Source organism: Kogia breviceps, chromosome 4, assembly GCF_026419965.1.
Source record: "Kogia breviceps isolate mKogBre1 chromosome 4, mKogBre1 haplotype 1, whole genome shotgun sequence".
NCBI classification, from domain to species: domain Eukaryota; kingdom Metazoa; phylum Chordata; class Mammalia; order Artiodactyla; family Physeteridae; genus Kogia; species Kogia breviceps.
The window spans coordinates 101,220,431-101,236,759 of NC_081313.1; the positions used below are offsets into that span (position 1 = coordinate 101,220,431).

General features: G+C 42.2%; 1 protein-coding gene and 1 pseudogene across 3 annotated transcripts in view; one reads left to right on the plus strand and one right to left on the minus strand.

The window, feature by feature from the left end:
* Positions 1 to 16,329, plus strand: part of SNX24 (sorting nexin 24) — a 160,811-nt gene that overhangs the window by 15,442 nt on the left and 129,040 nt on the right. The window lies entirely within an intron of this gene.
* LOC131754492 (SNW domain-containing protein 1 pseudogene) lies at positions 7,993 to 9,630 on the minus strand (annotated as a pseudogene).

The following is a 16,329-nucleotide window of genomic DNA, read 5'->3' on the forward strand; positions in this document are numbered from 1 at the left end:
CCCTTTGGTGAGCATTCACATGGGACACAAATATCTTCATGTTTTTCGTCCATTTGGAGAGGTCTGTCCACATACCTCTTCCTCAGATTTCCTTGTCACCGTTTTCTAATCATGTTCTTTCCAGTTCCCTGATCATCCGGCCAAATCATTGCTCACAACCTGTGAATTGGTATGTGGTAGCACATCTGCCCATTTCTCCTTCCAAGCAAAGTGAACAACCAGGTGCATTGCTCACAGTTTGCCCACAGGGAGGATTTCCTTTCACCATTGTTTTCCAAGGGTGTCCCTGAAAGGCCCATATTGACGGGGTGTCCACTTTCAGGTGGTGCCTGGCTATGGTACAGAACCATCTGTAGACCAGGTAGAGAGGTCTTTTCTTCCTCTATCACCTGATCATAGGGAATTCCCCAAGTGGCCATAGGTTAGGCTAGGAGAGAGAAGGTAATGTAGCAGGAGTGGGAACCATGGGCATTTTGGCCACTTCTTCAAGTAAGTTACTTGTGCCTTCACAGCCTTCTTCGCCCCAATCACATACGTACCACTCCTGTTTAATGATGAAGTACTGCTGTGCATGCCCAACTTTTAGCCTGGTGAGCCAAATAGCACCCAGTTCCTGATTGACAGTTCAGGTTGCATGATAACTTGGTCCTGGCTAAGTGTTCAGTCTCTACTCAAGCCTGTTAGTAGGCCAAGAGCTGTTCCTCAAAAGGAGAGTAGGTATCCACAGAGGATGGCAGAGCTTTGCTTCAGAATCCTAAAGACCTGCGCTGTGATGCATCTGCAAGGTCCTGCCAGAGGCTCCAGACACCATCCCCATGTGCTACTGCCCTTCTAGCACCATTGGATCTGCTGGATCATCATGGCCCAAGTGGCAGAGCAGCTTGAACAGCAGCAGGACCTATTACAGAGCCTCCTCTTGTTCTTGGGTGCACTCAAAACTAGCAGCTTTTTAAGTCACTTGGTAAAGGGACCAGAATATGTTGCATCCAAAATCCAAAGAGGCCTACCACGTTATGGAGGGCAACCTGCTTTACTTAGTCTACCGGTTTGAATATCAGTCTCATCTCAAAACTCTCACAGCAACAACCAGAATAATGTTTAACTGAATATCCGGGCACCTCATGGTAAAATTAACCATCACACTTCCTTCTAAAAGCAAAATTAGACACTTCAGACATATATAAACATTGTAGTGTTTTTCTCCTTTTTGTTTTTGTTCAGATGAAAATAACATGAGAAAACGAGCTTTTATATTTTATTATCTGATATTTATTTTAAACTATGGTTTAGTTCTCCCCAAAGTTTTCTCTTCAAATACATACCTATGGAAGGTTTTTGTACCTCCATTTTTAAAAAGTGATCATAGTGCAGGGAATAAAAGTTTATAGAAATGGTCTGTTTTCCTTGTTTATTATTAGTGAACAATTAGATCTCACTGTCAGTAAAAATTGATGGCTGCAGCTTCCAAACTATTGAACTTGTGCTAATAAATGCAACAGTTGTTCATAATTTGGTGGTAAATGACCTTTAAATGTAGATGTTTACCGAAGCTGTCCTTAGGGAACAATTTAACTTCCAGATGACACCCATGAGGGCTTGTTATCATTTAAATATGCTTCCTTTTGTCAATAGCAGGATAACAAATACTGGTTAGATTTCTAATGTTGATTCAGATACCAGGAAACCTGCTGAATAGATTAGTGTACATTTGATTTATATTGACCAAAATTTTTTACATTGCTGTGTTACAGGTCAAGGTGACATGCATTTAAATGCATTGTAGAGCAGAGGTCATGCTTGACTGACATGAATGCTTACACTGTTTTTAATTAACTTTTAAATATTATCCTAAAATTCCTTCTCAAGTACCAATTGTTAGGTAGAGGATTGAAATTAATTTAGGACATTAGTGGGGACCTTATTTTGAAAGTCAATAATCTTAATCTTTCCCATAAAAATAATTGGAGTAAATTATTGCTACATTTTATCTTATAATTTGTAGGGAAATCAGATCTGTTTTTTCCTTCATAGACTCTGCATTCATTGTCTGTGGGTTTTCCATTGCCAGTTTTGCAGAAAAAATCTGAGATAGCATTGAAAACATTTTTCGAAGTAATGAACAAAGTCTTACCTAGTACAGGAAGTACTTTATCAAGCAAATGCATTTTTTTTAGTGCTAGAAACTTTTTCACTGATATTGTTGTGTGTGCCTGGAGGGAGGAGGTTTTTCACGGTGAAAATGTAGATTAATCTTGTCAGCCATTCATTAGTAGTCCAAAATAGTATATGTTTTAGGGAAGCTTTAATCAACACCTTACTTGCCCTTTGAGAGAATATCTTCACAGTGAATGCTGCTTCTTTTGCATATAAATATTGTTGGATAAAAAGCATTTTGCATCACTGTAGAATTTTTTTCACTTATGTCCCATGTAAGAAGGTTTACATAAATCAAAAGTTTAGAACTGAAACGTGCAAAGGTTTTTATTCTTCTCAACCATGCAGATTTGTTATTAATCAAAAAGTGTGCATTGGGAATTTCAGGATAACCTTCTGAGTTTTGCTTCTCAAGGAAAGGCAGCACAAAGCTCTTCTCTTTTAAAACTTCTTATGTCAACTTTTACAGCTACCCTCTAGAGCAAACAGGATAGCATCTCTGCCCACCTCCAATGAATGGCAGAGTCCTGGCATGTCAGGTTAGTTTCAGCCACACTGTAGCTTTCTGTGCAGGTTCCAATGCTCAGAACAGCATCCACCCCATATGGTCAACGAGGTCAAAAAAAGTGACAGTACTGAAAATGCCAGTGAGTGAGAAAAGGAAGTGGAGGTAATAAAATTGAAAGTGGTGAGAGAATGACCCATGTTGTATGTGTGTATGAGATGAATCATTCACTAGTAGGAACCATTCTGAAGGACTGAGGGCAGAGTCAGGCAGCATTTCCCATGAGTGGAAAGGCAATTGTGACTGACAAACAGAAAGACTTTTAGGTGTCATCACCAACCTCGGGAGAAGGCAGGGAGTCTGAGAAAAAGGCTAATCGTTGATGTGATGGTGCTGCTGGTGGATGACCCGGATGCCATCCAAATGAGGGCTTGAACTTCTAGTGCAAATAATTAGCTGCTAATGCTGTGGTGCTCAGCTCTTGCTGCACCTTGGAATCACCTGGAGATCTTTATAAACTAGAGATGCCTGGGTCCTACCCTCAGACAGTCTAATGGTTTTGGAGTATGGGTTGAGCACTGGAACTTTCTAAAAGTCCCTGGGTGATTCTGATGAGCAGTAAAAGTTAAGAACTGCACTAAAAATTTCCCCACCATGCTTGTGGAGATCATTAAGGGAGGTTACTTGCCCCAGGACATCTTAATAGGGTAAGTCAGTGGTTCTTAAGAGCACTTTCAGGCTCCATCCCCAGAGAGTCTCAGGTGGTTGGAGCCCAGGCTTTGGTAGGTTGAGCTCTTCAGGTGATTTTAATTTGTAGCTAGGCCTGCAAACTAAGGAGGTGGCTTGCCCTGTTTTGAAAAAGATGCCCTGTGGAGTGTATATTTAGCATGAAGGAGATATGTCAGCTTTGTTTTAAAGCTTTAAAGGACTGATTTACATTCTCATTCAGCCAAAGTGCACCTAAGACTGAGCACTTAAAACACTCTTAAGTCTTTGTATCCGTAAACAGATGAACTTAGAAAAAGCTTTCCTGATGTCAGCTAGTTTGAGGAACTTCTAAGGAGTGTCACTGGTAAGCTTTGGAGCCAGACAGACTTGGTCCCACATTCTGGCTTGTAACTTCCCAGCAAGGCAACTTGTGCAAGTCATCACCCTCCCTCTGTTCCCTAAAGTGCTGACCTCAGTTTTCTCTCAAGGATCTCAAATTAAGTATCAGCCTCATATAGTAAGAACTCTCTGACTGGGGCAGCTGTTGTTATTTCTAATCCTTCTAATTAAATTTTTGCCAATAGAGGTTAATATTTCATCATATATTTTACCTTTCCTTCATCTAGTGTTAAATTTTTTTTCACTTTTAAGTAGTTTCATATTTAATTCACCACTTTAAATGAATAATTTTTTTTTATGTTCTTAGATTTTTATTTATTTTATTGAAGTATAGTTGATTTACAATGTTGTGTTAGTTTTGGGTGTTACAGCACAGTGATTCAGGCATATATATATATATTCTTTTTCAGATTCTTTTCCCTTATAGATTATTACAAAATATTGAGTATATCTATTTTATATATAGTAGTGTGTATATTTTAATCCCAAACTCCTAATTTATCCCCCTCCCCTTTCCCCCTTGGTAACCATGTTTGTTTTCTATGTCTGTGGATCTATTTCTGTTTTGTAAATAAGTTCATTTGTATCTTTTTAAATGAATTATTTTTAAAAAGCATTATAGCTGATTCACTTTGTTATAAAGCAGAAACTAACACACCATTGTAAAGCAGTTATACTCCAATAAAGATGTAAAAAATTATACTGCAAAAAAAACTAAAAAAAAAAGCATTATCAAAAGACCCTTGCAATGCTTTCAGATTAGAGAATGACATCTAAAGTGTGCTTATCACCTCATATGTAAAAACAAATGAAGAATGTTGACTATGTGGTTAAACAGCCGATTGTTGACAACTGCTGTTTATTTATTGATCACTGAGTGCTTAGATGAAATTCCAGCCACTCTTCTTCACTGTAGACTCCTAATAGTGTTTGCAGGTAAAACTTTGAATTGTTTTCCTCCTTTCTCCCGATGTAAGAAGGTCTTTTTAGAAGAAGCCAGACAACCAAACCTAAATCTCTGAGTGTTTTAGCATGTGGCTCTGGCCTGGAGGTGGGGTTGGGCCAGTCCCCACACAGACCCATTCTTGTGGGCTTTGATCTGAGCAGAAGTAGAAGTTTTGACTTCTGACTCATCAGTGTTCAGATTTAGCCAGGTTCAGATGACGCCAGTTTGAAAGAATGTCACTGTAACCTGGAGTTTTGTGTTAGAAACTCCTTCTGCAGTCAGGGTTTGTTCCTTCAGTGAGTCCCAGTTTTAGAAAAGTTCTGTGGAGTTCATCTTTCTGTGACCTAGAGGATTCTAAATGCCTGGCTGTGGAGGCTGACAGTCTGCTTTACTGGAAGTTTAGCTCAGAGTTCCCGTGATTTGGGTGAGTAAGTTCGTGTACTGGGTGCTGTGTAGGGCCCCAAGCGGGGCTGGCAGGGAGAGCCCAGCACAAGTACCAGGCACAGGCCAGAGCCATGAGAGGTGGCAGTGGGTGAGGGCTGGGTGAAGGCATGGAGATGTGGAGTGTGAGGCACAATTTCATCAGCCCCAATATTTACTTACCTTCATTTGTTCAGCCAATGGTTCTTTTGTTTTTCCTTGTGTTTGGCCACGTGGCTTGGGGGATCTTAGTTCCCAGACTAGGGATTGAACCCAGGCCCTCAACAGTGAAAGCACAGAGTCCTAACCACTGGACAGTCAGGGAATTACCCAGCCAATGGTTCTTTTTTTCAAATACATTTGTTTATTTATTTATTTTTGGCTGCTTTGGGTCTTCATTGCTGCACGCGGGCTTTCTCTAGGTGCGGCAAGCGGGGGCTACTCTTCGTTGCGGTGCGCGGGCTTCTCATTGCAGTGGCTTCTCTTGTTGTGGAGCACAGGCTCTAGGCACGTGGGCTTTAGTAGTTGTGGTACATGGGCTCAGTAGTTGTGGCTCGCAGGCCCTAGAGGACAGCCTCACTAGTTTTGACGCACGGGTTTAGCTGCTCCATGGCATGTGGGATCTTCCCAGACCAGGGCATGAACCCGTGTCCCTTGCACTGGCAGGCGGATTCTTGACCACTGTGCCACCAGGGAAGTCCTCAACCAATGGTTCTTTTTTTTTTTTTTTTTTGCGGTATGCGGGCCTCTCACTGTTGTGGCCTCTCCCGTTGCGGAGCACAGGCTCCGGACGCGCAGGCCTAGCGGCCATGGCTCACGGGCTTAGTTGCTCCACGGCATGTGGGATCTTCCCGGACCAGGGCACGAACCCGTGTCTCCTGCATTGGCAGGCGGATTCTCAACCACTGCGCCACCAGGGAAGCCCAACCAATGGTTCTTGAAGGCCTACAGGACACCAGGTGCTGTACTGGGCCCTAAGGTTGCCATCACTTTCAGCAGTTTCTTTCCAAGACCCTCAAGAAATCCCAGAACTCTCTTTCAGAAAGATTCTTCCTGTTTGTGAACACCGTGTACACTTGAGGTATAGTTAAATCAACTAATCCTGTATTGCTCCATGGAGAGCTGAATGTATAAACACAGTTACGTTAACAAGCTTCAATATGAGCAAACTGTTAACTTCAGTTTTCTTATCTTTAAAACAGGTGAACGATAACACCTAACCATAAAGTCATTGCCAATATTAAATGGCATGAGGCATGTGAACTACCTGGCAAGGGTCTGCCTCAGATTACATTTAGTGCAAAAAGAATTACCGCTGTAATTAGTTCTCTCTCTGCCTTCACAACCTTGGCTCAGTCCTTCCCTGAAGGCCAGGTACCAAAACACAGTCTAGAAGCCTAGGTGAAAGACAGCTGGGAGCAGGGTCTCCCAACAAGTTTCCTTGTCGTCTAACACATGGGGGAACCAGGGAACATAAAATGGGTGCGATGGTCCAAGTAGAGGGGAAAATTGATGTGCGTCCTTGGGTGCTGACAAGTGTCAGCATGTTGTACTTGTTCTGATGCTGGCCCATGCAGCATTAGAGCCAGCCTTTGTGAATCAGGCAGATGCTTATGTTTATTTTGTAACCTTGACCTCCTTGAGAGAACTTTCTATGAGAAGGGAAGTAGCAACACTGTTGAAGAGTGGACCTTGGTTGACACCCAGCCACTTGCTAACCATATGTTTAACAGTCCCCAGTTGTTTAAATGCTTTGAGCCTTGGTTCCCATAAATAGGCATACTAGGAATGCTTTATATCCATTTGGGATTGTTTTAATCAAGTGAAATAATAGGTGTAAAGCCCTTAACACGTGGTTGGTTCTGTAGTAGTTAGTGTTGGCATTTGTTTCTAAGAATTTAAATCTTTATGTTGTATTTCTATAGAGAGTTCCCTAAGTTAGGCTTGTGTGGGATTCCTGATTTGAGTACATTGGATACTGTAAACCCCTCTCCTTTTCCTTCACTTTACCACCAAAGCAAAACAAAAACAACAAAAATAATGCCTTTCAAGTAAACATTTCATAGAAATTCCAGTATGGCAAAGGGATTTGGGGTTCATGAAGTTGAATGAGAGTTTGACCTGTGTTTATTTTATTCATGAACTGTTTAGGATTTTCTCATGTCCGGTAGACACACTCTGTCAAAACCAATTAATGATAAAGTTTTACCAAATGCAAAATACAGTGCCATGAAAAAAGCTTACTTAGAACTCCAGAGAGCTTGAATATTATGACTTCATTTATTTATTTTTTTATACGCATCAGTGTATACATGTCAATCCCAATCACCGAATTCATCCCCCACCCCCACCCCCCCGCCACTTTCCCCCCTTGGTGTCCATATGTTTGTTCTCTACATCTGTGTATGACTTCATTTTTTTTTTTCTAAATGTTTTTATTGGAAGCAGATAGTTGCACCAAGCAAGAGCTTACTTTCCCCACTCCAAATTAAAACAGAGCACAACAGGGGCAAACATCATTGGGCAGGACAGTTCCAATATGTGAACATCCTTCTTTCTACACACTGTGGTTGGGTAACTTTATTTGTAAGCAGTCATTCTTAGCCAAAATATTAACCCCAAAGTACTGATGTCACTCGAAAGGAAGTGGCCTTAATTTCATGTGCGGGGCAGCATGTTCTGTAAATGCCCAAAGGTGGGAGAAGCACAATCACAACCCACTCTTTAAAAAACTAAATAATTCAAAGTAGAATTTTTCCATCCCCCCCTTTCTCCTGTAATAAAGAGTAGTGCTTGACTCTGACACCCAGATTTAATTTTTATCCTGGCCATTTACAGAGTGTTCCCCCATATGACTTGCATCATTAGGATTATGAATAATAGTTCATTCACTCTGAAGAAAGTATCTACTCCTTTCTCCTTTTCTTGCCTTCATGCTCATGTTCCTTGGGGCGGCTGCTATCTGAGGGTCTTTTAGAGCCACCGTGCTGTTTGACTTCTTCCAAAAATTTGTCCAAACGGATCCTCCTGAAACTGAACTGGTCCTTCTCGGCCTCTTTGTCTATGGTCTGAACCAGAAAACTCCTTATCGGGAACAAATCTGTTAGTCTTTATTCTGGCTTCTAGGTCATCACCATACATGTCCTTGTCCAGATTTTTACTGGGCCTGTAAATATTCTGGGCCATATCTTTACCACCTCTCCAGGCTTGATCATAAACATCGTAAATTTCATCTTCTCCACCTGCAAAACCACTGTCCATACCCTTGGATTGGTTGAAGAGCCTTTAGTCATACTGAACTTCATTGGAAGTCCGAGGATTGGGTACACCCAGAGCAATGACTTCACTGATATCTCGATTTTCATTTCTCTGAAGTTTCGACCTCTTATCTGGAGCTGCCCTGGAAAGATTCCAGTCATGCTGTCTCTCTTTTCGCCTGTCATGCCGGATTCCATCCCTCTCGTGTGCCCCCCCATCCTCTTTTTCCACATGGGTTTTGATCCCAGCTTTTCTCTCCCTGGCTTTCTGGGCTATTTCTCTAAGTTTCTCTTCATGTTTCTCCTTTTCTTTTTGAGCCATCTTTCTCTCTACTTGAGCACGCATTTCCACAGCTTCACAAGCCTTCCGATCAGCAATGTAGAGGGCTTTGGCCAGTTTTGCAAAATTTTCATTGATGTGAACTGTCTGTAGTCCTCTTCCATCAGCTGCCAGATGTTTATCTAATGGAATTGTATAACCCTTTGCATTTTTCCAGTTTGACATACAGGGAGGAATCTTCCACTCTTGTTCCTTCACGGTCATCTTTCGGCTAGGAGAAGGCATGAAGGTGCAGGAGGAGAAGGTGGTCCCTGGGGAATCTTCTTATTAATCTTGAACCTTGGAGGCTCCATCAGATCTTTCTGCATTTCCACCATTCGAATAATTCTCTGTTTAGCTCCAGAGTTGAAAGCCACTCCTTGTTGAGATGGTGTGTATCGGATATACTGAGCAGGAGCCAGTTTATCAGCTGCTCGGAATTGCATGGCTGCAGCAAACTTCTGCGATATGGATTTTTCTAAGGCTACCTTGTCTTTTCTGTTATCTCTTTCTTCATCACGTCTTTGCAGGTCTGGGTCATCTGCATTCATGACTTCTTTGTGAACCAGGTCAGTGTACTTGCTATAAATGACCTTGTCTTTTGACTGTCTCTGTCAAGCAATTGCCTCATACTTAATTTTTCCTTCAGCATCCACCTGAATGGCCAGTGCATTTGACATTTTTTTCTTTCGTCCATATCCAGGGGATACTGGGCCACGTGGATCTCTGGAAAAGCACCTCCATCTCCAAAATCCTCTAATAACCGAGGTATCCAGCCTTCCTGGTACCCGTATGGGGGAGGTTCTCTTCGGGAGGAGACCAGTGAGGTCTGTCATGATCTCTGCTATCTTGCTTTTTCTTCAGCCTCAAGCTGGTCCTGAGATAGCTAAGTAGGTGCAGGTAAAAAGCTGGTGAGTGCCATCTCATGACTTCATTTTCATGGGGAAAAAGTAGATGAGTCTTATGGATTGCCCATGCAAATATGCACTTCTAAAGGAGTCTTCTTTTAATATTTTGCCATCATTTGCTTGAGGTATATGCAGTCTAGGGGGAGTGCAGCAGGGCGGAAAGTGTCTGGGCTTGAAGGTAAGCCAGACCTGGGTTCTCACCTGGACAGGTGTCCTAATGACTCGGTCTCTTCATTTGTAAGGCTGGGGGAATGCTGGTACTGAGAGTTGTGAAGATAAAAATGTAACTGAGATAACAAATGAAAAGCACATACTATGGTGTTGGACATACACTAAAAAATAGTTGCTGTTACTATCCTGGATCTAAAAAACAGGAGGAGAATGATAGATTTCTTTATTGCGGCAGCACGTGAGAAGCATGCGTTTTACCTTTTTTCGTGTCTTCTCTATCTCTGGCCTGGGCATCCCTGCTCTCCTGCTCAGTGCCGCCTGCCCAGGGGTCCAAAGTCTCTTGGAGTCAACACTGCATAGGAGAAAGCTGTTTAGCCTGCCACGTAGATTGCATTTTGTAAACCTTCTGTCCGGAGATTGTAATGAAGCCTGCTGTGATTCTGGTGTGGTGAGAGGTGCGGTGTGCAGAGTTATTCTTGATAGGACCAAAGTGCCAGCAGCTCCGGTGACCAGGATTCCCCCTGAACCAGTTGGATCCGAAGTGCTCTGGTCTTGTTGCTGCCCAAGGGGTCCTGGTGGAGGTGCATCATGCTAGTACCGTTTGGAATGTTCCTGGGATTTGGAGGTCAGAGTTGGAAGCCATGCACCCAGTTCATTGGGCGTTGATTTAGGAAACCAAAAAGAGTTTTCCAGTATCGTTATTAAACCCTGGAGAGAAACTTGAAACAGAAACTCAGTACAAAGGAAAGCCCATGGGAGAGTGAGTTTTGGTAATTGAAGGAAGTGTTTTGTAAGCTTGAATGTCCAGTTATGTGCAGAGTTAAAATATAGGAAACATTTTCATATTGAAAATGGGTACAGAACCAAAAGTTCCAGGAACTGGCTTATTAAATAATAATGGTGAAAAATGATTTAAAATCTTGTGTGTGTGTTTTAACGTTAGATATGCAAAAGCTAGACTAAGTACTTCTTTTGTTTGATTTATCCAGTTTTTGCTTCCTTTGGCTGCCCTGGGTCTGTGCAGGAGCGCCTCCTGGCATGATGGAGAACTGTCGAGTTGTGATCTTTCCTCCTGAATTTCTTGTGCACGATTTTATATTTAAACCTTTATAAACAGTTCCATTGATGTTCTTCAGGTGCTATACAGATTGTTCTTAAATGAATGTGGGTAGGCCCTGGATTCTTAAATTGACTACAGTACTGTTATTTTTAAAGTATATGTTTATTTTCCAGTTTTTTAGATTTGGAGAGTTTTAAAAAACAACATTTGCTTTATGTTAGTAATTTATTCGTTTTCATTGGCCATTTATCATAGTGTCAGTTTATAAAAATAAAGAAATATTAGTCTTTGAAAGCCCCTTAACATATTTTGAACTTATCAACTGCTTAGTTAATATATTTGTAACATTGTAAGATAGTTAATTTTCAGGGATAGTTCCATGAAGGATAGGTGGAGATTATTAAAGATCACTGCCATTTAACCTCTTGTGCTCTTAGTCTTAGCATACAAAGGAAGGAAAGCATTCATCTGTTATAAAGTAGCATAATTAATCTGTATAACTTAGTAAATCTAGTCTTCAAATACCTTCTTGTTGCCAGCTACGGGCAATTGACAATGATAATGCATGATTCTAGCCCTCAGGGAGTTTGCAGTTTAGTTCTACACAAATGACACAGCACCCATGAAGCAATAATGAATGCTTTATGGTAATACGTAGAAAAATAGCAAATTGTACTGAATGGAGGTTTTGAGAATGACATCAGTGAGGGGTAAAGTACCAGGAGGACTTCCTACAAAAAGTGGCTTAAGCTGTGTTTTGAAGCGTAGGTAGGATCTAGATAAGCAGATGGAAAGGATAAGGCTTTTGTGAAGGAACCCCTACCCCCCGAAAGGTAAAAACATGTAAATGAACATTATGTGATGGGGGATGGGAAGAGAGCAGTGTCCAGTGTGCAGGAGGTAGTGGTAGGTGGAGGGTGAAGTATTCTGGGTACATGGGGCACAGCCAGGTGGCAGAGGTCCCTGTGGAGGACTGCCTTTTCTCTGTTTCTCCTGGAGGGTGGCAGCCACCATTGTTGAAGTGTCACAGTTCATTCCACTTTTGATGAGGATTGGGGAGAGGAGGGCACGTTCTAGAAGGTGGGATGTGTGAGTTGCTTTGGAGGAGTGGTGGTGGAGAGGAGAGAATGCCTGTCACCGGCATCAGGTAAGGATGGGATCGGAAACTTTGAAATCTGATAACTTCGTGCAGAAGTAAACAGAGCTGCAGAGTATATTTCTGAACAGCCAAGTGACATGAAAATGAGGACATCATGTTGATTAAACTTACCTTGATGTACAGAATGTTTCCAAAGGGGGTTGATTGGAGTCAGCTATGAGACTATTGCCGTCGACCAGGCTAGGGTAGGGGGATGGAGAAGTGACAGGTTGAAGGGACAGTGCCATAGGTTGGATATGAGGGATTCCAGAACAGTGGGCTTTAGAAACTGTCTAGAATTGGTAGCTGAAAAAGGTAAATAAAAAATTGGCATTGACATATATACACTACCAAATGTAAAATAGATAGCTAACGGGAAGCAGCTGCATAGCACAGGGAGATCAGCTCGGTGCTTTGTGACCACCTAGAGGGGTGGGATAGGGAGGGTGGGAGGGAGATGCAAGAGGGATGAGATATGGGGATATATGTATACGTATAGCTGATTCATTTTGTTATACAGCAGCAACTAACACAACAGTGTAAAGCAATTATACTCCAAATAAAGATGTTTATAAAAAATAAATAAATAAATAAATTTTAGTCCTCCATCTCTGATCTCTTCACTTGGCACTTTCTGCCCTACATGCCTGAGCTCCCCCATAGCTCAGTTGCTGGAGGCCCTGGACTTCTCATGCCTCCAAATCCTGCTCTCCCACCCCCAGTTGGTTAGCTTGTGTTTTCCATTTCTGAACCAATTCCAGTTTCACTTCAGTAGCCAATGACAGGATTTTCACCTTTGCCCAAGAGTTTGCTTCTTATTACTTTGACTGTGTCTTCATGTTCACTGTTCAGATGATGCTTGATACTCAGTGTGATTCTGGACAGGAGAGGTAAGGTGAGGGGTCTGTTACCTGAAAACTGGGTTTGCCTCTTGGTGGATATTGAGCCAAAAGATACATCCAAACCAAGGATCGGGAGAAGGAAGGATGAATATATTTGCAGCAAGTAAGGAGAATACCAGGGATCTTTCCCAAAGCAGTGTCTCCCCTAACAGCAAAACTGGGGAAGTTTTAAGCTAAGGGTTCATGCACATTCATGAAGTGGCTGCAGCATAGAATTGGGGCAAAGGTCGACAGGGTCCAACAGGCAGGTCGACAGAACTCGATACATAGGTTTTGTCCCTGTCTTCCAAGTGCCTGGCTGGTCATCAGTCCAGGTGAAGCACGTGGGTAGGCGAGGCCCACTGTGTGGTTAGGGGCCCAACAGCTGTTCTAGAGAGAACAGAGAGGTCAGGAGGAAGAGGTGAGGATGTGGAACCTTTGAGGACAATTTCAGTGGGGGGGATGGAAGTCAGATTGCAGTGAATTAGGGAAGTTGGAGAGAGTGGGGAAAATGGAGTGTGGACCCTTTCAGGTGCTTTGACCGTGATAGGAGGGAAAGAAAGCATAGCAGCAAGAAGGAAAGCAGGGTCAGGTAAAGGCTCTTTCTAAATCAGAACACTGACAGTGAGTATTTCAAGGTCAAGGGGAGGGGACAGTGGTGTGAGAGCCTGAGGAATTTGAAGGGAGAAGGAGTGTAAGTGGAAAAGAGACTTCCTGCAAGGCAGACTGCTGTTCTTGGAGTTGCTTTTCTTGTCGGGTAACCAGCTTGTGCCAATGACTCAGCCAAAGTTTGGGATTAAGGGGTGAGTTTAGAGCACATCATCTAATGGAAATATAAAGCGAGCCACGTATTTCTAGTAGCCATATTTAATTTTATTTTTTTTCCGGGACGCGGGCCTCTCACTGTTGTGGCCTCTCCCCGCTGCGGAGCACAGGCTCTGGACGCGCAGGCTCAGCGGCCATGGCTCACGGGCACAGCCGCTCCGCGACATGTGGGATCTTCCCGGACCGGGGCACGAACCCGTGGTCCCCTGCATCGGCAGGCAGACTCTCAACCACTGCGCCACCAGGGAAGCCCTAGTAGCCATATTTTAAAAAGTAAAAAGAAACAGGTGAAATGAATTGTAATAATATATTTTATTTAGCCCAATAAATCCAACATATTGTTTAACTTGTCATCCATATAAAATGATGAATATTTTATATTTTTTGTAGTAGCGTTTTAAATTGGGTGTGTTTTACATATAGAGGACACCTCCCTTCGGACTAGCTGCATTTCAAATGCCCAATAGCGGTTTGTGGTGAGTGCTGCCATATTAGACAAGCCAGATTTGGAGAGTAGGAGGGGTCCAGTTTACAGCAAGACATGTACTGAGGCAGGAGTCAAGGTATCCACTTTGGGGAGCTGAAATTTTATGTTTTAGATCCTTTAGCTACTGATGAGAATTTAATCTCACTATTCTTTGTCTCTACTGTCGACCTGAATACTCTCCAGGCTCTTGGTTTCTGCTTAGATGAGATATGTTGGGTTTGTGTTCCACCTGGCCTTAGGTAGATGGAGTTGTGGAACTAGGAAGCCGTATTCAAGGCAGCTCAAGTCACTCTTTGGGCTCAGTTCCCAGTTGCTACCACTTAGTAGCTGTGACTCACTGAGCAAGTTACTTTACTTTTCCATGCCTCAGTTTCCTGATCTCTAAAATGGGGATAGTAATGACAGTTTTTATTATATGAAATTCTATATGCATGTTATAGCGTTGTTGCAAAAATTAAGTGTGGAGGGTTGACCTATACTCAAGGCTTAACAGATTTTAAAAGGGGATGTTCAGATTACTTTATTTGAGTCAGTGTTAATCATCATTGTAGATTTTTGAAAAAACTTTTCTGGAGACTAGAACTTTATGAAATCTTACTTGACATTGGAGTTTAAACAAAAAATCTTGTGTTTTTCTTTGGAAAAGTATGAAAGCATAAAGCTTCACATTTACTTAATTAAAATAAATGGAGCAATAATCAATATATTATCCTTAGGAGCCACCTGAAGTTGGGTGATATGCTCTTTAAAATCTTCCACAAGTTGCTTTCTTCAATAGCAAACTTGAATTTGGAGTCTCTGGTGTTTCTGAGCAGTGCACTGACATAAGGCAGCTTGGTTCTAATTGCATCTCAAGTTGGGAAAACTTTTTCATTATGAATATCTGAATGAGAGCTGTTAGGATGGAGCTAGAGATGAGAGGGAGGGGAACAAGGGAAGTAGAAACCTTGTAAGAGCCACTGCCCATGTGCCCCTTATCTGTCAGTCAATATCCCATTTTTCAAATGAGTTTTTGCAATAACCAGATAGCGAGAGCACATCCTTAAGTGAGGATTGTAGGAACCTGCCTGCCTGCTTTGTCCAGCTCACCCTTTCTAACTGAGCTCAAAGTTGACTTTTGCCTATAAAAGTGGAAAATGGGCCTGATAAAAATGTTTAGTCTGCAGGGCCTTGTTTTATTTATCATATCAGAAAAGAACAATGTTTTGTTGTGTTGTGGTCAAAATAGAAGCCGACCTTGCTTGTTCACAGAAGCTCAAATCCTGGAGATAAGGTGGGCAAAATAATAGAGTACAATGGAAAGAGTAGAGTGTAATTATTTGTAGCTTGTCAAGTGAAGCCCTTTCAGGCCCCAAGTGATTCAAATCTGGGAACTCTGCACAATTCTGTAAACTAACCACAACCAGCATCAGAGAAATCTCCCCTGGGCCGCAGACAGCACTGAAATTGCATCAGTTTGTCATGCACTGAGCATGCCAGCCTCACACAATATCATTTGGTTGCAAATGGGCCTGCCCCCAAAGCCCTGAAATACATTCTGTGGTATCTGACTCTTGGCCTGTGATTTGTCATGTCCCCGCTGCTATCAGTGTACAGTAATTTTAATAGATTCTGATGGCTTCCTGGTAGAAAAGCGGGATGCATCTGGTTTGGGCATAGGACACTGAAGAGATTCTTCTGGCTCTAAACAACAGGACTGCATGCAGAAAAAATTGGAGATGCATTTTTATTTCATTAAAAATTGGTTTTAGGTTACAAGCTTGTGTTTTCTGAATTATAAAAAAAAAAAATTCCCTGCACAGTTTAATAGATGTAAAACATATTGCTTGTTTTTAATCTTTAAAGTAGTTAACTCTTTAGAAATGTATTTCTGGCAGCAGTGTCAAATTTTAGAAGTCACAGCTGTAAGTATGGAATGAGTCTAGTAAATGTAATAGTTTATTTAGCCCCGTGCTACTCAATGTGTGGCCCATGGAGCAGCCCTGGTGGGAGCTTGTTAGAAATGCAGAGTCTCAGGACCCGCCCCAGACCTACGGGAATCACTCTGCATTCTCACAAGATCCCCAGGAGATGCACCTACACAGGAAAGTTTGAGAAGCTGAGAAACCTCAGGCTTAGAGCACAGGCTTCCGAGTCAGAGAGAGAGCTGTA